The sequence below is a fragment of the Armigeres subalbatus genome, unplaced genomic scaffold (assembly GCF_024139115.2).
Source record: "Armigeres subalbatus isolate Guangzhou_Male unplaced genomic scaffold, GZ_Asu_2 Contig435, whole genome shotgun sequence".
Lineage (NCBI taxonomy): Eukaryota > Metazoa > Arthropoda > Insecta > Diptera > Culicidae > Armigeres > Armigeres subalbatus.
In genome coordinates, this window is record NW_026943189.1 from 369,425 (window position 1) to 396,187 (window position 26,763).

The 26,763-nt window shown below is 36.6% G+C and overlaps 1 protein-coding gene across 7 annotated transcripts in view; it reads right to left on the minus strand.

Annotated features, from left to right (window-relative positions):
* LOC134204189 (uncharacterized) overlaps window positions 1-26,763 on the minus strand; it is a 378,242-nt gene that overhangs the window by 146,273 nt on the left and 205,206 nt on the right. For 3 of the 7 annotated variants that reach the window (XM_062679015.1, XM_062679013.1, XM_062679014.1), the window contains exon 2: window positions 23,339-23,632. The exons of the other annotated variants lie outside the window; for them this stretch is intronic. The gene's annotated coding sequence lies outside the window, so the exon portion shown is untranslated. The remainder of the gene's footprint in view (window positions 1-23,338; window positions 23,633-26,763) is intronic. 7 annotated transcript variants of the gene reach the window in all.

Below are 26,763 nucleotides of genomic sequence, written 5' to 3' on the forward strand. Positions count from 1 at the left end.
AATTTTCAAAAAATCGAGGATGATCAAACTCACCCGCGATCTTTCTTTTAAATTATCAAGTGATTAAAACTCGCCAGCGATTAAGAATCGTTCGAAAATCGTATCTTGATTTGAAGCACTTACCGTTACATTTTGAATACTTTTTCCTTACTACCATGAAACCATAACGCCAAATAGAAGATATAACGGGACTGTTGACTATTAGCTGATCACGTTATTTTCAGTAAACATTAATGTTTGAATGAAAATTCTGTGTTTATTATAGTTTGAGTACATAATTTGGGAAGTTGTCGCCGGCGACAACTCGCCTACTGTTTTCACGTGAAAAGTTTTCACATGAAAATTGCAATCACTATCGTCTGATATTGATTCAGCACAACACTGTCTGCAATGAATCAATTTGAAGTGCAAATCGTACGCAAGGTATTAATTGACATACTGAGTTGCTTTCGGTTTGGTACAAGGCATAATTGACCAATTGATTGCAACACCAGAACAATTTTGAGGAACTAGAACATACGTTTTCAACTATTTTAATAAGTTTAGCATTCGCGTTGTATATTACGGAAGAAAAAAAAATATTTGGTAAGCTTCGTAACATTTTGTTTACAAAAGCAGATAAATCGTTTTGAAAATTTGGTATTGATTTTGTGCTTTTATTTGAAATCAACCTGATTTAATCGAAATGAATGCTATGAAAGCAATATGTACATTGTACACTAGAGTGATTCAAATTTTGACTTTTTCGCTCCCCTGTGCTTAATCGATTGTTTTTGCTATTTTAATAGTCCTCCCAAATTTTTAGCTGATTTGGATGTAATTTGATTGTGCACGTGCCATTTGAAGGTTATATGAAAATTACTATGAGAATTGCCACTTATGTAAAGGATCGTTTCGTGAAACAGCCCGGAATCTATTTGAATATATTTAACGCTTCGCTATCATATAATAGATCCTAAGCTGAAAGTCAGTTGTTGTTGCGAAGCAATCTGACTTTTGCGAGCAGAATTATAAAGAAAACAAAAATGCTCATTATTGATATTGATGTTATTCTTTTACGTGTTAAATTAAATTTCCCACAATTCAGTATTTTCCTAATAACTTTTTTTGCCAGCATCAAATCGTTTAGCAACAACGACGACATTTTCCCTTGTTAAATTTCCTTTATTGCTAACGTATTCATACATTTTTAGAGCTTAATGGGCAATGATGGGGAACGGTTTTTCACAAAAGTAGCTGTTTTCATAGTAATTTTCATACAAGCTTCAAATTGCTTGTGCTCAGTCAAATTACATCCAAATTAGGTAAATATTTAGGACGATTATTAAAATAGCAAATACCATCGTTTAAGTATAGGGGAGCAAAAAAGTCAAAATTTGAATCACTCTATTGTACACGCAACGTAGCCGATCACCGGTCCCAATATGTCTTCGTAGAAGCTACCGCGGTCTTCATCGCAGCCACGTTCACATCGAGGAAATCGTTTTTAGTCCAGCAACCCCTGGATCTAGATTCTGGCTAACCAACGTCAGTACACGACGTTTGCTTGGATTCCAAAGCACTGTGGAGTTCCCGACAGAACCAACGCCAACCTCCTCCTCCAACCTCGAGGCTTGAACCGAGTCTACCAGTCGACTACTTCATAAGTTTGGGGAGAGTTCCTTCCGCAGAATTTGCGATATCTATGAACCCAAACCAAAAAAGCTTGCATGGACTGCAAAGGTCTTATTTATACAATTTCTACGCAAGAACTATACTGCCGTTCTACGCATGCTTGTACCAAATTCAAAAAACGACAAATGAGAAAATGGCATTTGAAATTGAACTCTAATTTTCATTACTATTAACCATAATGCAATATAAGATTATTACATCACAGAACCATTCAGAATACTTAATTTCATTGAAATCATTCTTATTTTTCACTCACAAATAGAATTTGCGACAACGATCATGAAAATAGTTTGGCGGGACAGTTATGCCGAGAAATAGAGCACTTGTTTTATGGTTTCTACGCATATCAGCCCCGTTCAATGCATGATTTCGTGAATGACTACTGCGATTGACATATGTCTCCACATGCTTTATCTATAGAAGAGAACCTACCACGTGGTTGAAGTGATTATGTCGCTTAGAATGAGTATTGTACAAATTGCCCCCATTAAACCAGTGCAACAGGCTAAGATTGCAAGATCTAAACAGAAAATGCTATTTCAATGTGTGTTGCTCCATAAAATAACAGAATCCGTCATAATGATGAATTTAATCACCGCGAGACAATTATGCGTAGAAATTAAGCAATGGGACAAATAGACTTGATGTTGTTTTTAATGATTTTCCGAACAAAGTTAGTAATCTGTTAGAGTTTTCTAAAAGTATACATCAAAATAGACTGCTCTATGGTGAAAAGTCAAAATCCACAAAAACTAACATGGGACAACTATGCGTAGAAGCGCAGTATACAACTAACGCTATATTTACACCGCAAGTCCACTGTATAAAAGATCGTTTTATTTGTTTCATTCAATACATGTTGATGACAATTGATCGATCGCCGCGATTTTATGTTTCGGTTGATTATCGATTAATTTTCAGCGAGAAATAAAACAAATCTTTGCCAGATTGTCCGGGAGGATATCTTCTGTCCATCTTCTGCGGACTAATCTTCCTGCCGCTTCCTTACCCTAAGATGGCCATTACTACTACTAGTGTAAAGTAATCGATTTTTTTTTGTCTACCTTTCTTCACTTGTCAGCTCACTTTCAGACACATTCAAAGTTGGCTCTGGACTGTCAATATTCGGTTGAATATTAGTCATATTTATGCATATTTTACAAATTGATAAATTATCTGAAATCTGAACACGTTTTAAACGAGTAAAGTAAGAAAAAAATTATTTTGAGCTTTTTAGTGGAATGTCTTCACTTGTCATAAGACGAGTTAATACAATCCCATTGAATTCCACCACTTAATTGTATCTTGACAGATACGTATTTCGACGTCGAGTCAAGTACGAGACACTAAAGACGGCCTTACTTTTGAGGTCGAAATACGTATCTGTCAAGATACAATTAAGTGGTGGAATTCAATGGGATTGTATTAACTCGTCTTATGACAAGCGAGTAAAGTAATTTATCACACAGAACTGAATCCGATTTTCATCCGGGAGACACTTTGAACGGTGAACATCAATATAAACAATATGTTATTTTCCGCACATAGTAAGCACACTCAGTGACAGTCGAATGATTGAGTTTGTGGAGTAGTCGACTGACTATGTCATTCTAGGTTTTGAATAATCATGCGATGTTTGTCAAAATTCGGACCGAAGGTGCTTCATGGATATGAATATTTAAAGCTCTTGGAAACACCATTGATAAAAATGTTTATCTGAAACGACAACATGTAAAACATTTGAGTTCAGCGGTGATTATTTAAATACAACTCATCGAATTTCTCCTGCGTTTTAGGTCGGCTTTCAATCATCACACATATAAGTAGAGTAGAGTTGAGCAAGAGTGCGCGTGGGGTAAGAGTACTTTTTCGATTTTAAGAAGTAATAAAAAAAGATAAACTAGCAGCACTGCATCAGTGTGACAGGTATTCTGGCCAACTATTATCATGTGTAATTGTGAACGATTTGAATAAACAACAAGGGAGATATGGAGTAAGATAATTTTTGGTCATTTTGCTAAAAATAATTGTGTTTTCTCAACTAGTATTTCATTACCATATACACGTTCAATCAGATGAACATTATACCATTTCGATAACCTATTGTATAGAGTACTTTATGGTGCAGAACACCAATCCGGTTGGTTTTCTAAAAAGTCAAAACCATTACTTGAATATGTTTTGGGACTATGGGGTAAAAGTACGCAGGAACGGGTGGGCAAGAGTGCGCATGTAAATCTTCCAGTTCTGATGTCAAACCCGTATCTCCGGCCGAAATAAGACTACTTCCAATGGGTAAAGATCCACAACTAAGAAAAAAGGGACAGGAATCGAAAATTATCACAAGTTTTAAGGATAAGCAGAAGTAATTTGGTGTTAGAAAGGACTTAGCGAACAAAGCACTGAAGCGAAATAATGAAATTGTATTAGGACTTGTTGTACGTAACATAGTACGAACAGTCCTAACATAGTACGAGAACACAATTTCATCTAAATGATAATTTCATTTAATCAAAAGAAACATCCATAAATTACGCAACGCTTAGCTGGGAGGGATTGTGAGATGTATAACGATCCATATAATTTTTCATACATACATTCATTCATACAGAAAGTGTAAGAGGGGGGAGGAAATAACCAAATTTTACGTTACGTGATTGGTGGACTTTCGGAGGACGTGGACGCCACGCGAGACCTTATATATTTTTACCTCTGTAGATTTTAGTTATTAACTGCGAGCCATTTTTGCATTCGTATATCATGAGGCTAACACGATGATACTTTTATGCCCAGGGAAATCGAGACAATTTCCAATCCGAAAATAGCCTAGACCGGCACCGGGAATCGAACCCAGTCACCCCCAGCATGGTCTTGCTTTGCACATTAAAATCGACCCTAAGCTGACAGACTTTCTAAATTATCAAAAAGAAGCAGGGGTAGGAGATCAGGGGCTTCTGAACTTTATATCCCTATGGTCTTATCCTACATTCTGCTTCTTTTTCTGAGACAAAACGCCTTTTGTGTATTTTTCATATTATGTAGGTTATGCAAACATGTATTAAAATAATGGCACCGAATAAAAATTTAAAACTCCATATTTGTCATGAAGCTTCTGAAGAATTGACGAGGAAACAACCCTCTTGCGACGCTACAAGCTTTGATATACCACGCACTAGAGGTTTATTTGGAAATTATTTTCAGATTTTCCGCGGAACTACTTTGAAGTTTCGAGAATTCTTTGGAATTTCAAAGGTTTTTGAATTCTCAAAGAAATTCTTCGGAATTTACATGAGAAAATCTTTAGAACTTTCAAGGAAAATTCTACCAAATTTCTGCAGGAAAATGTTTCTGTTGTTTATGAGTTTCTGTTGTGTATCCTTCTAAAAATATCTTGAAACATATATTCTTCGGAATATCCGCGGGATACTGTTAGGAGTTTTCACAGGAATCTCTCTGGAATTGTCTCGAGAAGTTCCCTGGAATTTACACGATTTTTTATTCAGAGCTTCCAAATCAAGTTTGTTCAAATTCTTCTAATTGTTTGAAATTTCTATTTTGAATTTGTTCCAAATTCATTAGAATTTGCAAGGAATTTTCAAGGAAAACTGTATTTCAACGGATTTTTTCAGGAATTTTAAAGAAAATTCTTCGGATTTCTACGGGAAGAAATTCTTCGGGAATCCCGTGGGAAATTATTAAAAATGGAGAAGGGCTGTTTGGCCAATAATATTCGGCGGAAAAACATTTAGCAGAATAGCCCGTGGGGCCGAAAGAAATTTGGCTGAACGTTTGGGCAACACGGTTATACATCGAAAACGGTTTTTTAAATTAATTTAATTTGGTCAAAGCGACAGCCGTTAACCCTAACAGACCGAAAATGCCGTTTTGCCGAAATGGTCGTTCGACAGAATTAGGCCGAAAATGTCCTTTGGCACATCCGGTCATACTTCCAAACAGTGATGGAAATGTCAAAGAAATCTCATGAGATTGCCATTCCTATTCTGTTAATAACTTTTTTCATAAGATATCTACAGTTCAGATCTTTTGATTCAGATGTAATGCTTAAAGGATCCTAGAATTTTGTCAAACAGATCATTGTTCTAAATACAAAGTGTGAGGTATGAGAACGAAAATAAAAAATGTCATGGAATGTCATGACATTAATGTCATTTGACACTAATACGGCTCTCAATGACCAATTAGAAAAAGTTTGTTTGTATATAGAACACAATTGTAAATAATTTGTGAAACAAAATCAAAATCCCATTTCCCGTCTCTGCTTCCAAATGTTAAATTACTGAAAGAGTAATATGGTCAAGAATGTCCACTAGACTGGCCCAGCATTGTATGGGGAGGAAAAAAAGTTGTCGAATTCTACGGGGCACCCCCCAGGATTGTGCTTTTGGATGAGAAAATCAATCTCTGAAGTTTTCAGCTCAATCACTTGTTGCATAAGCTGGCGCATTTGAACTTCATGTTTGCAAGGGGGTTCCAGCTCAAATACATAGGAAAATACACCTCCGTCACTCTTTCGTTCCAAAAACTGGTTCAGTATGCCTGATTGAGCTCAGAATTGCAACAAAGGTAGTTGATATGCTAAAGATCAATTCCACAGAGCATTATTCGATGATTAATTGAAGTTTTACATAGTTTTCGGTTGTGAACCTTGGAATTCATTGATTGACATAAAAAACATACGCATGTAATCAAAGATGCCTGTGATGTGTGGTTTGGGGCGCATCCAAACATATGATAACGCACGCGCGACATATCATATCGACATGTCACATATCTCAGCCACCTTTGATAACATGCGCACGTTTTTCATGGCAATCAATAATTTTAAAGCACGTAACCCAATTCATAATAAATCAGCCGGAAACTATATAAGAGTTCATTAATTCATCATATAATGTTCTGTGGAATTGATCTTTAGCATATCAACTGCCTTTGTTGCTATTCTGAGCTCAATCGGACATGCTGAACCAAATTCTAAAACGAAAGAGTGACGGAGGTGTATTTTCCTATGAATTTTAGTTAAAACCCCCATGCAAACTTCAAATCAAATGCGCTAGCTTATGCAACAAGCGATTGAGCTGAAAATTTCAGAGGTTGATTTTCGCACCCAAAGGCACAATCCTGGGGCGACAATTTTCCCTATCCTGGGCCAGTCTAATGTTCACCAGTTTGGCCAAATTACATTTTCGGCCAAAAAGCCTTTCTGTCAAACGACCATATCGTTCAAATGAACTTTTTAGCCAAAAGACTTTTTTGGTCGTGTATTCATTTCGGCTAAATGACATTTTCGGTCAGATGAGTTTTAACCTTATGTTTTTTCAGCCAAATGACATATTCGGCCAAGCTTTCTTCGACCTTGTGGCCTTCGGCCAAATGGTCCTTTTGGTTGTTTAGACGAAAGTCATTTGACGGAAAGCCATTTGTCCGCCAAAAGTAATCTGGCCATCCATTTGGCCACATGGAACGCTTGTTCGAAACGGTTATCAGGTCGAAAATGGGTTGACCGAACATGTCATTTGACCGAAAAAGTTTTTTTGCCCTCACAGGTCATTCGGCTGAAACTGTCGTTTGGTCGGAATAATCATTTGAGCTGTAACTTGAGCTTAATGACCATACAATTTGTAGTGGCTACTCCGTGATTGACCAGAACAATCACAAGTTCACAGGGAACGAATGGATGAAACATGGGAGTTGCGTTCCAATCTCAATGTGCACAATCCGAGAGCTCTAAATTTTTCAATGGTCAATTGGGGCACCAGCCACGTCCTTACGATCATCGAGGATTGGCAGGAAATTATTATGCAGTCACTATAATAATTTTCTTAACTTCCCTCTCCTAATCCTAAATTGACTGTGAGAACGTGGCCGACATCGTTATTGGTTTGGAATTGATGAAACACCAAGGCATATACAGTGATAACAGTTTTATAAACCCAAGACGGGTATTAAATTGGTTTGCTTCGAATAAACGACTTTTTTTGACCAATTGACCGCTTCAATCGAACGACACACACCGAATGTCCATCTCGGCCAAAAAGTGTTTTTTTTTTCAATCAACTGAGATATTGAGCCAACCGATTTTTGCAGCCAAAGGAACTGTTTGACCAAATGACCAAATAGCTAGATGGTTTTCGACCTGTCTGTCTGTTTTCTGGTCTGTCTGATCAAACGACATATTCGACAAAACAACTTCGGCCAAATAGCTTTCTATCTAATGACTTTTTCCGTTGCCCTTTTCCGTTCAAAAATTCTATTTCAATGAGAAATTCCGAAATCCTTCAAAATTCCCACTCGAAGTTTTTCTTAGTTTCTCTGGAGTTTCAAAATACATAATGTTGGGATCAATCCAACGAAAATTCTCTTGAATATTCGGAACTCCCACAGAAAATTCAGCGGAAATCTTCAAATTAGAATCGGCGAAACAAATTTAAAATGGCGGCGCGCCGATGCAAAAATGTCGGCGGCGGCGCACACCTCCTCACGCCTTCATGTGTTATTCGCCTCAGTTATAAATAGAAGACATCATAGACACAATAGAAGCTGCCAGCTTTTAGGGAAAATTGTACTAATATTCCTTCCTGAGATGGTCAACTAGCTTTGTTTGTTGTTTCACTTCAGGTAAACTTAAATTTATAAATTTGAAAAATTGAAGATTATCAGCAGCTTTTGCTTATTTACGGTTTTGTAGGATATTCATCCTAACGCCCAAATTTATGGTTGAAAAACACCATGCTGCCAGAAGAAGACTGTCGACCGAAATGAAGCTCTATTCAGCAACCAATTCTCGCAGGGATTTGAAAGTTTGAAAGCAGTTAATCCCTCGTGAAAACATCGTTACTGATTCAAAGCCTGCAGCTGGCGTCTCAATGTGCTATCTACCTTTAAAGCCAACAAACTCCACATGATGGGGAGCAATGGGAATCGATTTCGACGTGTTTTTTTGCCATGTACCATCTTCGTCGTCTGAAGTATGACGGCACACAAAAAAAATAAGATGAATATAAAAGTGTCGTCATGTGACACAAATGGTCCCACGTAGCCACGCAGTGGGGATTCGAAAATCTTGTTCTCTCTTTTTAGCGGTCCATAATGCGTAGGTACGGTACTGACTGCTATTGACCGGGGAGCGCTGTAAACGCCCGTTGATGATGCCGTTGCCACTGGCTACGGTCCCAATTTTGATCGATTCTGCCGGGCCCCAACTGTGGGATTGGCAGAAATCCATAAATTTCAGGTTTTCATTCGGCATTGCGTTGTAGGTTGTTTGATGCTACTTCGTAGACCGTGCAATATTGGTAAAGATTATTTTAGATGGATGGTCATTGATCAATTTATGGCTAGCCGAATACGATGCACAAATGGTGTGCCCATGTTTAGGGTTTTTACGATGCACGCACTATAAAAGTCTTGTAATAAAATCCTGCTGACTTTCATTCGATGCACGTTTTTTGTCTTTTAGAAGCTTATGAAAAGCATAGCTGCTGCTAGAAATATGTTATGATTTATGTTCTGCGAATATTAAATCACAAATACAAATTCAAATTTATTGCCCCGGAAAATTCTTCTGAAATTTCGCGAAAAAAATTCCCCATAGAATTTTCTTTAAAATTTAATGGGATATTCTGTGTTTTTTCTGGAATTTCCACGGTAAACTGTCGGAAAATTTCATCAATAATTCTTAGGAATATGTAACGAAAATATTTATATTCTCCACATAGAAATCAAAGTAATTTTCGTTAACAGTTAACAGTTTCAACAAAAACTTCTTTTTTTAATTTTCTAAGATTTTTTTTTGTCTTTTTGGTACCACCGATAACTAAAATGATTGTTTTGCCTTTTTCACTTTTTAAATAAGGCTTCTTGAGTTTCGTTGTAAAATGGTATGATAAACAGTCTTTGGTAAATTTTCTTTATACACGACTTACGTCTGCAAAATTTTTAAAATGTTTGTATTCTTTAATTTGCTTCTATATTTTCTGATTTTCCTTTGCTTGAATCCCTCCAATTTGCATCACTACGCCTTAAGCTACGTTAAACATAAGGAGAGTTTATTTATCCCTAGAATTTTAGAAGGACATGCTTGCTTATGGGTGCATTCATTGATCGCAATTATTGCTAAAATCAATATTCATGCGTTAAGATTACACTCGAGATCGATATCTTTCCAGACTCTTAAAGACGATAGTAATAGGAATCAATGTTTCCATTCCTCCTTCGCATCTTTAAAGTCTTCCTAATTCCAAGTACTTTAGTAAGCTCATAAATAATTCCACTCAATCTGAAATCTTTTTCTGTGAGAAACTTGACTATCCTTTCCGAAGCTCACTGAAAGCAAGAACGACGTATGAAATTGAGTTTAGCGAAACTTTATCACGCTGCTCGTGTGCCGCAGGTCTTTGATATTAGATCCGTATCGCCTGATGGTGTTTCCTCCACGAATTGGCTCATGTGTATGAAGAGCTCAATAACAATCGTTCCGATTTCGACTCCATGAGGTGTGCCAACTGCACACTTTTTTCACTCCCCAATTGGTTTTACCTACTTTGTACTGGATGGAAAGTTTTCCTCCACAAGCACGACAGAAAAAAATATCATAACGCAAAAACTTCAACTCCTAGACACAGTTTCAGGGCATGAAGCGTTTACAAAGTTTTACCTGCTCACGTTCCGCAGACATTTCCCAACGGAAAAGAAGTTTCGTTCAACCATGGCACATGGTGGAAAACGCGGAAAATTGACCCGATGCTTGCAGGAATTCTCTCAGTTGCTGATGTGTCGCTCTACGTGTTTATGTTCACCTTTCGACATTCCCGGTGTTACGAACGATCTTTTGCATGCTTGGGGTACATGGCACCGAAGTTCAGGAACTCACCTTTTTCTAAGAATGCGGGAAGTTCGACTGAATAAAAAAAAATCTTTAGTTCAACGACTACGACCAGTCTTTGATAAATAAAACCAAATTATACTTTGACTAATAAAACCGCAAGGAATGATCTATTGCTCTACGCATATTTTATCCATGATATTATTTTTATTTATATATGTTGTACATGTGATATATTTTTTGAGCTGCTTATCAACTAAAATAAATTGTTCATAGTTGAAATCTCTAGCCTCGATTAATTTTAGATAGAGAAATAAGACTAAAATATAAATACGAAGATAATGTGAATGAAAATTCACTTATTCCACTCTAGCAAACTTTAAACGATCTCGCCACTAGCATTGCTCGATAGCGGATGTGCTTATCAACCAGTAGCATCGAATCCCTACTATCCGCTTAAAAAGATCCTAATAAATGGAAGTCCATTTCCGTCGTCATTCCCATCATCTCCGGTCCGTGAGATCAAATTGATTACGACGAATGCGAGGTTTACGCTTTATTACACTCTTCGATTTCGTACCGTCCAAGCAGAGTACCATCACAAAGTATTTCGTCGCCATTACGACCGTTCATTGTGGTGTGATTGGTGTGAATGATGTCGTCGGAACAAACTCGAACCATTGCTTTTTCCTATATCCACGAAGTATCAAAGGCATGGTGGTAACGAAAACGCGTTGGAGCGAAAAATTTGCTAACGAAATCTGGGTGTCTTCCGAGAAAAACGAAATAAGCTTTCTTCTAGAAAACATCAAATCTCGGTCAAATGGTTGGTTATCACGCTTGAAGGCAGATAAATATGTTATTAAGAATGACAAAACTCGTTTGAGTTATGTCCGCAATTTCATGAGCGCTTGATTTAATTTTGGATGGAGTTCAACATTTTTAAGAGCTTGCGAATGCGAATGTTTTTATTTGAGATTTTTGCAACATAAAAACTTAATAATAACTAGACAGAAAATATAATTTCAGTTTTGATTGTACTCAAACAAAAGTATTTAACCCATGGGACATATAAAGAAGTCTTGAGAAATATGCTGCTATGATACCCAACGACGGAATATCGGAGAGTCAGCCAAATGTGACGAAATTAATTCAGCTTTCCATAATAAATGAAAAACTTTATCGCCCACCAATCCTACTCTCACCAGAACGATTTAATTCTTCTCAAGCGAGAAGTATAAAAACTGGCCACAGAAGCAGACATGCTCGTCGCGCTCACCGTTTGGTATACTGCAGGAAATTAATTAGCTGACAAGTCTCCCTTTTCCGTTTGTTTACGCTGTGAATTATTCAAATCGGTCAATAATCTCCACCGACTGGTTGGTTTGCGGTGTTTGAAGGCAAATTAGTAAAAACAGGCCGGGTGGAAAAGCTTCATTTTACTTCCTCGGAAAAATGACGACCGAAATTCGCCGTGACTGGTCAAAAGCCAATCCAAGACAGGCTTCCCAGACGTATCAATCATCATTAGACGGCTACTCAGCTGTAGAGCTATCTCCGATGGAGATTGGGAAGCTTTACCTAATTGATTTTTAAAGGGAAATCGGATGGAGGAATTTGTCAACCAGATGGTCAGCTGTTGGATAGCTTCAAAAGTGACGAGGGTTTTAGCCGGGAAGGAAAAAAATAGAACCCAAGTGCACAAAAATGAATTCATAGAATACCTTCTTGGTTCCATATGATTAAATAGGGACATGTGACCTGTAGTATTCTGGTAGATCTTTTGTAAATTTTATAAGATAACTGCAAAAGGAGGCAATGTATTTCAAGTGTTGACAATTCACATGCCAAAGTGCATTGTAAGAGATCAGTATTTTCTCGTTATTCACGCATCAACCATTTAACTTTTTTGCAATTCGTCGTAGCCTATTCTTATTGAGAATATTATTTATATTATATTTGATATTTGCTCTCAGATATTTAGCAATGATATCTCCATTAAAAAATACTCTATACAGTAAATACGTATTATAAAACATGAAATGATGCAATGATGTAATGATTTGCCATTTTTCTTTTGCATCCAGATGCAAGTGCTGTTAAGAATTAAGATGTTCAATTCCTATTAGCTCGTCAAAAAGAGCCATGCGTCCCCACTAAGTCGACGGGAAATCAACATGGTTAGATGAAAAAAAAACCTAATATTAGGTACTTTTTACTCAAATCGGGGGTTTAGTGTAAGGATACAAAATATTTTTTTATTGAGTAAAATTCACTTTATTTTGAATAGAAACTAACTAAAAGATAAGTGAATTTTACTTAACTTTTGTAAAAATGAGATTATTTAACGTTGGATTCCTACACTTTACTGTCCTTGTTGGGTAGTTTTGCTCTTCACACCATCGACGGTGTGGAATCTATACCATTTCGTCGAATGACATTTGGTCGAAAAGACATTTCGTCGAATAAACATTTGGTCTAAGGGACATTTTGTCGAAAATGAATTTTAAGTTCACTAGAGACGTAGAACATTTGATCGAAGGACGTTTGGTCGAAAGGAGATTTTATCGAAATCAGGTTTTAGAGTGAAGAATATTCGTACATTTCGTCTAATGACGTTCGGTCGAAAGGATATTAGAAAGATAATAGAAAAACGATAAATATTCCCGACAGGAGATTGACTTTGGCAAACCCCTCCAACCGATTACGATGAATCTATACCACCGCAGTACATTTATGAACGAATATTACCATTACAATTCATAATTAGTTATCCATCATTGAGCTCCATTGGAACAAATTTGCAAAATCCCTTCATATTCAATCAAATTTAACGATTTGCTATTCTTCCACCACATCCTTAAGATTGTAGTTCAATCCATTAAGAAAAAACAAACAACCATGCGTTCACCATCATTTTACATATAATTGAGTCATTTTAGACCACCATTATTCGGGCGTTTTGCCCCAGGCCTATTTTTAAAACATTTTTTAAATGCGTTAGAAAGTCATGAAAACCTTATTGTTTTGAATACGAGATCATTGTGAAATTTAGCTGGGTTTGTAAATTTTGCACCTATACGTGAAATGGTTGGGCATTTTGTTTATATGGATGAAAACATCGAAAAAGCTTAAGGAGTACATTTTGGACCGTTCTCCCCTACACGTTCCGGGAGCTCAAATATTTATTGTCAATAACGGCGCGATAATCTCCACAATTGTCTTGGGATAGGATATCGTTTTAGTTACAAAGGATAATTTATCTGGATTCACTTCGGTAAGTGATGCGATCTATGTGATGGGAAAAAAGTTAAATTATGCACGCCCGATGGCATACGAAAACTGAAGAGAATCGCGTTTTGGACGACCAAACGGACGCGCAGCACTCTGTAGTTATTGGCCCGATAGCTACTGCAAACTATGTAAGATCGCGTTTGTTTCGACCTGAGCAAAGCGCAATACATGTGCATGAGCCACCGAACACCAAATAGATGATTTCGTCGAAATTAAATTTTCAATAATTAACGAATTATGGTTGAAGGCGAATTTTATACTGAGCAAATTATTGTATAAATATTGATTGAAAGAAATAGTATCAATGATAAGAATAAGCATAAGGAAACCATTTCTATTTGACCATTTGTCCCTTCGACTAAGCGTCCTTTCAAAATGTCGTTCGACTCAATGTCAATCAACGAAATGGGTGTTTCACCTGTAGGATCTCTTTTTTTCTGTAGGATCTCATTTTTTCTATAGTCCATCAGAGTCTTCGAAAAATCCTCAGTAGATTCCGTATTCTTTTCTTCCGCTATTGATTGAACTTCATCAAGTCCATTGAATTCCTCGAATCAGTTCATCCGTGTCTCTTGTGGGTTATTTTTTCAAATTTAACCAAAAATCTATTGTCGAATTATCCATTTTACTAAATTACCTATTAACTGACTGAAATTTGCCTTTAACATTCGACTATATTTCCATTCGACTAAATGTCCTTTCGACCAACTATCATTCGACCAAACGTCATTCGACAAAATGTCATTCAACGAAATGTCCCAAAGCCGTTATTTTGCCAATACTTTATCGTAGTCGGCATTGGAGCATTTCGTTGAATGACATTTGGTCGGGGTTTAGCCAAACCGCACCAAGCGGCTTTTTAAAAATCATTTCATATCAAATCATTCCTATATTTATTATAGGTTATCCTCAGCTTGAGAGATATCCAATACAATTTGTGATCAATTAAATATGCCAAACAAAAGCTTGGGCAGAAAAATAGAATTTTTTTGTTTGGCTCTTGGTGCGATTTGACAGAAACTTGGCCATTTGTTCATTCGACATTTCGGCGAAAGGACGTTTAGTTGAAGGGACATTTGGTTGAATGAAATGGTTTTCTTATTCTTTTCATTGATACTCTTCTTTCCACTCAATATTTAAACAATAACTAGTGACTTAAATAAAAACTTCCCCAAAAAGAAAAGAAAATTAAAAAAAAAATGCCTATAAAACAAATCAGGGTATGAGCAATTATTAAATATAAAATTTCCACAAATAATGCAAAATTTCCATAAACAATTAATAATTTTCCACAAAACAAAAATAAATTAGCACAAATTGCAATTATATAAGAAGAATTTTCCATCAAGAAATCCAAATGTTCCACAGAAAAAGCACAACATTTTAAATGAATAAATCAATATTAGTAATAAACAATAACAAGATTTTCAACAAAATGAATATTTTTTTCCACAAAAAATTAAAAACTTTCCACGAAATAATCAATAAAGAGCAATAAAAAAATATGCAAATTTCCATAAAGAAATATAAAAATGCAATAAAACTGAGCATTTTTTCATAGATGACCTCTTCTTCAAATGCGTTTAAAGCTCATGGGAAAATATATCAATTTCATTGCCATTTTTGTTTTTTCTTGTGTAAATTTTCGTATGTTTTATTGCTCTTTATTGATTATTCTGTGGAAAATTTTCAATTTTTTATGAAAAGAAATATTCTGCAGACATTTTTGAAGTTGTTTATTGCTAATATTGATTTATTTATGGAAATTTTGTATTTTTTTTCGCGGAGCATTTTGGTTTCTTTATGGAAAAATCATCTCTTAAGATTCAAATTTTTGCTTTTAAAAGTGCTTAGATTTTGTTCTGTGAAAAAATCCCAATTGTTTATGGAAATTTGACATTATTTGTGGAGATTTTATTTGTATTTATTGCTCATGCCGTGATTTCTTTATTGACAATTTCCTTTTTTTTATTTTTCTAATTCTTCATAGAAATTTTATTTTACTGCCAAAATTATATTGGTATAAAATTCACTTTCAAACATAATTCGTTGATTTTTGGCCAAAAATTTACATTCGACGAAATGGTCATATGACTTAATGTCTATTCGACGTAATGCCTTTCCGACCAAGTGTCATTCGACGAAACATCATTTACCTGTGCAGGGGTTCATCAACCTCACTCACCTAATGGATTTTGACACGTAAAAATTTCGTAAGCATATGTACATCAACCCACGATATCCTACAGATGTCTTTTCTGTTTGAATGCCGCCGCGGACTTTTTTGTTGGGGCGTCTAACCGATGCGTTCATGCGGACTTGGAAGATTGGGTAAATGAAATATTACGATCTCCGTGATGTTTAGGCGAACCAAAAAGGTCTGTAGTATCTTGATTGAGTAATAATAAAGGATAATAAGCAAGAAACAATGTTAAATATACTTTTAGCGAAGGAAGAAATAGTTATCCTTAGAGCTTGCTCCCGAATGAGGCTTGCACAATCTATGATAGAAAATAATGGATCATTATTGTTGGATGTGTACGTGTAAGTATAACAGAAAAACAGACAAAACAAAACAAACAAATTTCCCATTGTACATGAATGATCGATATTTATAGTACCCGTGGAGGATGTGACGTTTTTGCCTTTCTCGTATACAAAGTATACGTCAAGGCTATATGTTCGCTCCAAAAACGAACTTTTCATAGAAGGCCCAGAGACCCATAGTATTATATACCGATCGACTCAGCTCGAAGAATTGAGGTGATGTCTGTGTGTGTGTATGTGTGTGCGCAAAATTTCTCACTCATTTTTCAGGCACTTATTCTTAATCGATTTGCTCGCATTCGACGCAGAATCCTGTCCCATTGTTTCCTATTGAAAATTGGCCAGATCGGACTATGGGCTCAGAAGTTATGGCCAAAATACTATTTTTATAACACACGAGAAAGGCTCCATCACCGCTAGGTGGATTAATCTGGGTTTTTAATCAGTTTACCTCTTCGTTGGCGTACCGTTTGCCCGAAAAAAATCAATTACCAGATATTTGTTTGTTTGTCTGAATCATCATTTTTACCTGTTCTAGTTTGTCCTTAACATGAGAATTTTCGGTGCGTTCACCACTTAACTGAGAAAAACCTGAATCAGTAATCTGTGATAGAATAATTGGTTGATCAATTTTGTAACTGATTCTGTACATGAGCATTCGATCCCTTATTAGATCCTTGAAAATATATGGGAACGGAGAAGTGTTGGTGATACGGGACACTACGTTGCGTAAATGTATTAGCAGCTTGCGATCAGAGCGTTAATGAATAAAGCTTTCAATGAATGATTAAATTTGTTATGATTAAATCATTTAATTCTGTGATTAAAGATTATGATTGATGATTAATCAGTTGTCGATAATGATTAATGATTAAGATTAACGATTAAAAACCTTTTTGACAATGGTTAACGATTATGATTAATGAATAAAAAGTTTCGAGAATGAATAACGATTAATGATTATGATTAAATATCGACACAGTATGTGTATGATTAATGATTAATTATCCATATGATTAACGATTAATACTTATGATTAATCAAATTTAATGATTTGCATAGTTAATCAATAATCAAGAAATCACACCCACTGAAAAACAAAAGAAATATTACGTACAACGAAAACATTTCCAGTTTTTAGGTTCAGAAATTCATTAAAGGTACATTTAAAGGTATGATTATGATTAATGATTAATGAATAAGCACGATGAATATTGTGATTAAGATGGACGATTAATGATTAAACGCTACAACATTATGAATATGATTGATGATTAATGATTAAATGTAAAAGTATCTGATTAATGATTAGTTATCAATGATTAAATCTCATTCTTGGGTGATTATGATTAATGAATAATGAATAAATATCCCATTATTCATTAATCATGATTAAATGTATGATTAATCACTAATGCTCTGCTTGCGATATCACTTGGAGTATCGTACGGTTCATTTCCATATCCAGCCCCATTTGCTTTGATATATCTTCGGCTCCAGCATTTACAGATCCATCAACGATAGGCTCCTCAATAACTATTAGTGCATTTTCTGTAATTTCGACGAGCGGGCTTACGAAATTTACATCATCGGTTGGCGAACTTGAATGGGGTGACTTTGTAGAGGATTCCAAACGACCCGAGTCACTATTTACAATACGTTTAGCTCCACCTATTGAAACTTTTGTTGACCCGAAACAGGCTGGAGATTGGGGAGTAGCCTGACGGCTGATGGAACGAGCTCCAACATTCTCACTTTTTTGCTCCATGATTGATTCGTACTTGATGCTTTCTTGAGATACGAGTCTCTGTAGCTCCTCCTGTAGAATTAAGGCAGTCAATCTCGGCAGTTTTCTTAGTTGAGTTGCCATCAAGTTCTGACTGAAATAATAAAATTAATCCTGAACAGTTGCTGCTATTGGTGCCACCGAAGACCGTATAGTGTATGTAGTGTCCAGTTTGCTGAGTGCACTTTTTATGTGTGGAGATAAAGCTTAGTGATGACTTTTCTTGCCTTTTGCCGATGATTGGAAGGTTGAACATTAAGCTTGTTGGAAGGTGTAGTTACAGGTGCGGGATCTCGTGCCGTCTGTGCCAACCTCCGATTTCGATCGGCATACGAGCGAGAATTTTCTCCGTTGTTTTCGAACATACTCTTAAATTCCTTTTCATACTGTCTAATCTGGTCTGCTGGACCCTCCACCGACTGCGAAGCTGACAGGGATTTGTAGCCTATTATTCCTTTATTCTCTATCAGAGCCACAGGTCTAGTTTCTGGGACAGCTAATTTGTCTTCCTGCAGCGGTTTGCAGATATACTTTTGCATTGTATAAGCACTCTGTCGTTCAGTTTTAACATTCAGTATCACAGTCAATGTTTTGATTGTGACAAACACTCGTGTTTTCGGTAGGGGAAGAGGCCCCAAAACGCCCCCCGGGGTAAAGCGACTTAAGTATTCACTTGCATTTACCATGTTTGAGATAGCCTTAATAAAACTAGACGTGAAATTATGTAGGTTAGGCGAAAAAAGTGTCAAAATAATAGATAGGAATGTAGGAAAAACTGAAATTTTCCGTTCAATCAAAGTTAATTGCCTATTTCTGGGGATTAAACCACCCGACTTGGACATTAATTTACAATGTTGTGAAAACTCATATGTGAATATGTACGTTATGTGGAAGATATTGATTTGGAAAATGTATTGGAGGTAACCACTTTCCCTTCGATGGGACTCGAACTCATGACCCTACAGTACGCTAGACTGGTGCTTTAACCAACTAAGCTACGAAGGACCTCCGTCGGCCTTCGCAACCTAGCGGCTACTGAACGAGCTCGAGATTCCCAAATTGGACGCATAGTCAAATCACTCGCAATCCATTTCTCAAGCCAACACTTCCACATGTGTATAGTACACGTCCACATTAGAGGAGCGTGAGTACTTAGAATGTCTGGTTTAATCTCCGGAAATAGGCAATTAACTTTGATTGAACTGAACCTGAGTTGCGTGCGTGGTTACCTCCAATACATTTTCCAAATCAAATATCTTCCACATAACGTACATATTCACATATGAGTTTTCACAACATTGAAATTTTCTACATTTTGATGAAACATCTAACATTTCGGCGAGGCAAAACGCCCTAGTGGAACTATCCTACAATGTACTCGCGTCTCCACGCACTGTCCATACCAGAATGCTGATATGCCGACGCATGGTAGGTTGTTCCCTAAGAGCTGCCTGCTAAAAGGAGTGTTTGCCTCATAAGTTTTCCGGCAAAGAAATATCACCACTTTTTTGAAATGTGAATATAATCAATATGATTGAGATTTTTTCTAATTTTAATATGGCATCAGCTAGCTATATTGCTTAACAGTTGCGTGAGGTAAAAACACCCATGAAAATCGTTATAGCTAAGGCATAAAAGGAGTCTATGCTTAACTAGGGCATATTGCCTCTCCTTCCCCTACGCTTCCAACAATCGCATAATTTCTTCACAGGACATACGCCTCTTCCGGTTAGATTTTTCAGCGGCTGTTTTTGTTTTGTTTTTAAAATTGCACAACCCGCGATCCGACTTTGTCAAGCTACGAACACTGATTGATCAAAATAAAACAGTATGCAAGCCGCTTGTGACTCGAGTCGGTAGTGTGTGTGACATCATTTGCTGCTAGCTGCTAGTTCTAGCGCCAAATTCAAAAGCTTCTGATTTAGCCCGGTTAGTTTTTACTAACTGCTAATTGATGTTAATAAATGTTAACATCAATTAGCGGGTTTCATGCAAATTCTAGCGGCTAGTATTAGCTTATATGTAAACGGGTCATCATGACTTGCTTGATCGAGTAGATCGCATGTTTGCACTCATGGGAATCTGAACAAGTACTAAGTAAAATCTTGTCAGCTCAGTGGACTTGCTGGGATGTTGAGCGCGATGTTCGGATATATCATTCAGGACTTGGTTGATCGCATGCTCTGATCTCCAGGACACCCTGAAATAGTTTACGTTTATTCAATACTCGATTTTAATAAGCATTCTAGAAATAAATTTTATGTCTTATGATCACGTAGCAGAAGACGTCTCACTAATCACTTCTCTTGTGACTATGAAGCTTGAGCTTGATTGACTGCTCGTAGTTGCAACTCCATTATGACCAGATCAGCTGTTCTTGCACAGGGAACCAATAGATGTTTGCTTGGGACTAGCTCACATCTTCAATGTACAAGTACTGGTGATCTCATTTGTTAGGTCATACTGGCGCCTTCCACGTCAGAATTCAAGTCAAAGTAGGGAAGGGGGAGGAAATGATGATGCAATTACTCGCCCACTGCAAGCCGAATATACCTCTGCACTTGCCACGAGTTCATGCGGAATTTGTTGGAATTTTTATGTTAGGATCGAGAGGCAAAGGTCCGTCTTGGTTAACGAGCTGCCAATGTGATAGATAGGAGAAAGCAACTGATGGAATTTCTAACTGGATGTTTGGAAACGCGTTTTATAGTTCATTTCCAATTCTAGCAGATTACTGTTAGAATATTCAAGTTGAAGTTATTGGAATTGAGATGGAAACGGTATGGAAGTCCATTTCCAGTTCTAGCGATTGCTAGAACATGAGAAATATAGAGATAGATACAAAGTAGGAGAATGGAACGGACCTGGGATTGAACCCACGACCTCCTGCGTATGAGGCAGAAGCAGTAGCCATATGGCTACCAAGCCCGCTTCACCTCTCTTGTGACTATGAAAAGTGAGAAATAAAAAGTGAGATTAATTTTTCATTTCTCGTGAAAAGTGAAATGAGGATAGTGTTTTGATCATAGCGTTATGCATGCAAAAAATGAACTACTCTAAATTTGGTTAAGTTAAGAAAATTATTTAAGTCGAGTCAAGTACGAGACACTGAAGACGACCTTACTGTTGAGGTCGAAATACGTATCTGTCAAGGTACAATTAAGTGGTAGAATTAAATGGGATTGTACAAACTCGCCTTATGACAAGTACTCTAAATTTGATTTTCAATATTTTCTTCGAAAACGGGACTACTCAAAATTTTAGTGAAGATAGGGTTACTGCTCCTGAACTTCATCTCATAGCTCCGATATTCATCCCACGAAAAACAAAGCAATGGAAAGGTATTTGATTTGTTTCTTATTTTTGTGATTTTTTCAGCAGTGAGCACGCATTTTAGCAAAAAGAAACGACGAAATTGGTTCCGTATTTCTTTGTTTCGCGATGAGATAAATATATTTCCAGTGAGATGGAAAACGGAGCAGTTCCCCTACTTCAATAAAATTATTAATGTTCCCATCAGTCATATAAAAATGGTTTAATGTAATGCTTTAGTTTCACGACATCATCGAAGTATCGTTTACAAAATTTTTGACTTTTTGTTTTGTTTTGGTGAAAATGAGTCGGATTCGACTCATTTTTGAGTAGTTCATTTTAACGTGTATGAGCTAGGATTCCCCGTCGAATGCAACTTGTAAATCGGATACAAGTAAATGCCTAATAGATTAATGAGTTTGTTTGCGCACATACATTAGGTTGATTCAAAAAATCGATTTTCCGCCACAGCGTTTTTCTGATTCTGTCTCATGTTCTGAGTGTCCTCCAAAGATTTAAGCTGATTTGGATGAATTTTGATTTGGCACAAGCCGTTTCAAGTTTGCATGGAAACTAGTATTTTTCATTATACTGATTACAGCGCTTTTCAGTTAAGAGCAGGTGAAAAAAACCTATATACATAGCCATAAGGAATATTCAAGAGCTTCCACTCAACGAAAACCACATCTTAATTAATCATCCCAAAAATTAGTATTAGATTCTAATCTATGTCGTAGTTTTCTGGAACTAATAGCGTAACTACACAACATGCAACATTGCTGCTCCTGGCACGAAGGATAACACAGACAAATTCAGGCTACGTTTCAGTAATGTCTCAGAGAAGTTTAGTGATCATGACTTAAGATTCCCAAACTGTTTTTAAGATCGTCTAATAATTATTGTGACGAATAATTAAAATGCGGTTTTCGATAAGTGAAAGCCTTTTCCTTTTAGCTATGAAGGTTTTATTTTTGCCTGCGCTGTAATCAGTATAATGAAAAAAAAAAAAATTCCCAATACAAATTTCCATGCAAACCTAAAACGGCTTGTGCTAAATCAGTTTTCATATAAATCAGCTTAAACTTTTTGGATGACACTAAGAGCACGAGACCTACGCACACAGCCAAACATCACCTCATTTCTTCTGCGGTTGAAAATAAAAGTTTTAAGTTGTGAATATGACTGGGGGTTTCAGGGCCTTCTATAGCATATATGTATAGCCTTTTCTTTTTACCTCGGTAAAGAAAAAATGAAACCCATAACATTAGTCTCTCGAACACTTCAATAAAATTTCCTAATAACTGACTCAATGATGCATATAAATATTTTATAGCTTTTCTCAAAAGCTTTCCCAGATCCTGCTGCCTATAGCCAGGTGTATATCTTCATATCATGATTGCTGTCGAATTTCTGCCGTTAGGAGCTGTCAAACACATTGAAACGAAATACGAAAAACCATACCCAGAAGGGAAAGAGACGCATGTGACGATTCGTTTTGCACAAATTTCCACAGTATTCGAGGCACCGTAAAATCCTCTTTGAAATATTTATTAGCTGCGGAAACTGCGTGATCAGGTTGAAATATTGTGCCCTTTATTCCATCCATCGACAATTCCGTTTCCTGTGGTGCTTTCATCCTCATAACGACGATTGCGACGACGACGACGACGACTGTTGCACCGCGTTCCTATCAGAAGCCAATCAACGTTATTGGATAACACTTTCACTTTTCGCTTTCTCGTGCACGACCCTCTCAAGTGGGGTGACTTGTGGTAATTGAATTCCACTGACGCATCCCTCCCCACCCAGTGTGTGCCATCGACGACGAACACCATTTTCTCCGTGAGAGAAGCGATTAAGGTAAAGGGGATATGTTTGCTTACCGGCTGCATCGCCCAACGTTGATCACATGTGAGATAATCCAGTTCCGAACTTTTCTGGTTCTTTCTTAACTTTTACTCGATTGGTATACAACAGCACACACCCCCACTGTACAGCCAACAACATCAACCGGCACACACCGTCGCGTCGTTTGGCTAATATAAATTACTACTTCAAACAGATATCGTTGCGTAGATTCGCTAACAGCGTCGCTCGCTCACTAATCGCTATCCGTCACGTCATCCGCAATCCAGTTAATCACCATAAATCTGAGATAGTGTGCTTCTGATATCTTACTGCGGGAAAAGAACCAAAAACCATCGTCACAGTTCATTCAGTGCGCCGGGATAGGATTTCTCCCGATTAGCAGGAAGTAATAATGAGTTTCATGTTGATGGATTAAGCTGTTGGAAAATTGGTTTGGGCTTTAAATAGACGGATGATCTCTAATAAGAGCTAGAACTGGCACAAACGCCTTTTTTGACATCCTTTCAACCCTTTATTTAAGTGATGTGCTTATTTCAGGCAGTTGCTAATATATTTGTTAGGATGAATAAAGGCAATCAATAACAATATCAATAAATACAACAAATACTGTATTTTTCCCCTGATGAAGACACCATCCCCGTGTCGAAACGTCGGATAAATAAACATCTTGTTTCAATAATTCAAGACTGCGTAGCCGTCCTTGAAATCGAAATATCAATAACGTATTCAGCTGTTATTAAGAAGCCAACACCAATGTTGTTAAGAATAAAAATAAGCATAAATCCCGGGAGTTCATAATCTCAGTGATTCGTTTTTGCTCATCCTAGTGCGTGTGGCTGAGTATATTATCGAATATTATAGGATTCTGAGATGGTAATTAATTTGCTATGAATAAGGTAGAGAATATTATTGAATCGTAAAAAGCGTGAAAAAATCAGCAATAGAAAAGGATTCTAGAAAGAATTTTAGTAATAAAAAGCACGGAAAACGAAATTTCGAAATTACGAATTGTGAAATCAATAAAATTACGAATCGATTATTTGTATTGCCCAAAGCTTGCTTAGTTCAGTTTTTAAAAGAAAAATGGTTATTCAGAGCGAGAAGCAAAATTTGGTGGTTATAGCCCTCTAAAAGATTGTTTTAAAACTTCGAATGTAATTCTCAAGGTACTCCTATAGCTACATGACTTTGGAGAATTACTACGAGACTTCTGGACAATTCCTTTGGAAATTATAGAATATTTCAAAGAGCTCTTGATCATTTCTCTGAAAAATTAGAAATCTTGGGGAAATTCTCAGAAAATCCAAAAGAATTCTTTCTAAAATCGCGAAGAACACCTCCGGGAATTCTGGATATTTTTTCCTATAATTCTGAAGAATTTTTCCGGGAAATTTAAAGAATTTTTTATTACCCTCTGAAGAGTTTTTTTTTCAGAAATTTTGGGAAATATTTTCAGAAATATCTGATTATTTTCTCCAGGAATTTCTTCAAGAATTTCCAAAACAGTTCTCCATGTGTCGTATTTCAGCCAAAATAAGCTAGGCTGTACCACTATTCAATCGCAGTGCGATATTCCGTTCGTAACTTCGTCTACAAACTGAAGTCTTGTATTTCTCCAAAACGTATCCAGTTGCGTAACCTAGAAACGTCACCAATATTTATACCAACTTCGTTCGATCGCGATGTTTGATCACAATCAGAGACAAAAGTGGTAGGTAGGGTAAGACGGTATTATATGCCCCCCTAAGGCAATACCTATGAATACTGTTTACTTTTCCACGCAATTTATGCAAACTTTGTGTTAGTCCAAAAGTCCAAAAAGTCGCAATTGCATTACTCTTAAGTAGTCACATAAAAATATTACTGAGAATACGTAAAAAAGCTTTTCTGAAAAGTCTTGAAAAAATGGATTTCAAAGAGTGCCTGGGCAATACGCCCCACATTAACCATAGACGTTTCATAGCCCTTCATTAGTATTTTATATATCCCATAATAAAAAGGTTACAAATCCTTATGTGCTTGACATTAAAAAACCAGCATAAGTCCATTTAAGCAGGTGTGAATTACATTTCAATATTGTCCATACAATTTGGAAGCAACTACTGCAGGCTCGCTGCGCTTGTGTACAGTTGGTAAGGGCATACCGTCCTGCCTACACTGGGGCGTTTTGGCCAGTGAAACATGTTTTCGAAAATCGTTACATTTTTGAAGATGGAAGCAATTTTATATCATATTAATCACTGAGAAAAGTTATTTTGGTGCCCAACTGAGTGTTCCAGTGCAATTTTTCCGGACGTATGCTAGAGTCGCTCCAGAATGTTGAGCAAACAAACATGAAAAGTTACATCAAAACGGTAACTTTTTGTATTTTGCTATTAGGGTAAATGATGTATCTTGGACAAGCGCAGGACATTCATTAGAAAATATATCGAGATTGAATAGTATAAAACAATTGAAAACCACTAGGTTCATCCAAATTCATAAGCTATGATTAGTCTTGTGTCTCCATTGCCCAATTTTTGAGTAAATTACGTTTACTAGGTGTAAACTGTGATATATTGCGAACTGTAATATTTACTTTTTGGACATCAAATATATAATTTCGACATGGAAAATGCATATATTTTGGACAGAGTCATTTTCTCCTAATTTAAAAATGGCCACCTACAGATCTCAATGGTATGACTTACCTACACGTATCCACATTCATTTAAATGCATTTATTTGCTTAACTGACATAGATTAAACCAGAAATTAACATTATTTCGCAATCTTATCGATATCATTGAAAACAGCCTGAAAGTTGGCAATTAATGGTTCATCCATGTACTGTACATGGGGTGACCAATTAATGTCTGATGCATAAAAACATAACTTCATTTTGGTCACTCCTTTTTCATCCGTCTCAAGTTCATGTTAAGCGATTGGAATATGTTAGTATCTCAATTACAATCAAACTTTGGTCGCAGGACCTCAAAATTGCCGTTTGAACCAATTTAAACATGTTTCAGGTGCATGTTACGAAGCGTCCTATAATGCATGTTCTCCTGCATACTGGCGTCCAGCAGGCACTTTGGTAGAGAGCTTTACATTTTAGATAATTTTAAAGATAAATAATAGTTGATTTGTGAATTCTCATCAGGAGCTGCTAGAGTTGAGGTAAAAGTATGCAATGATCATACTTTCGATAAAAATTTTCCTACACATTATCTAAAATTGATCGAAGAAGCTCAGGCTTGTCCAAAATATGTACATGTCCAAAATATATCATTTACCCTATTTTCATTGTGTAATAGAAAAGTTCTTCCACATTCACATAGCATGATGGTTTTACAAATATTTATAGTTTCCAACTGATTTTTACCCTTAGTTAGGTATAGTTTTCTAGAAATCAAGGGGGGGGGGGGGCGTTTTGGCCAGGTGGGGCGCATTATACCGT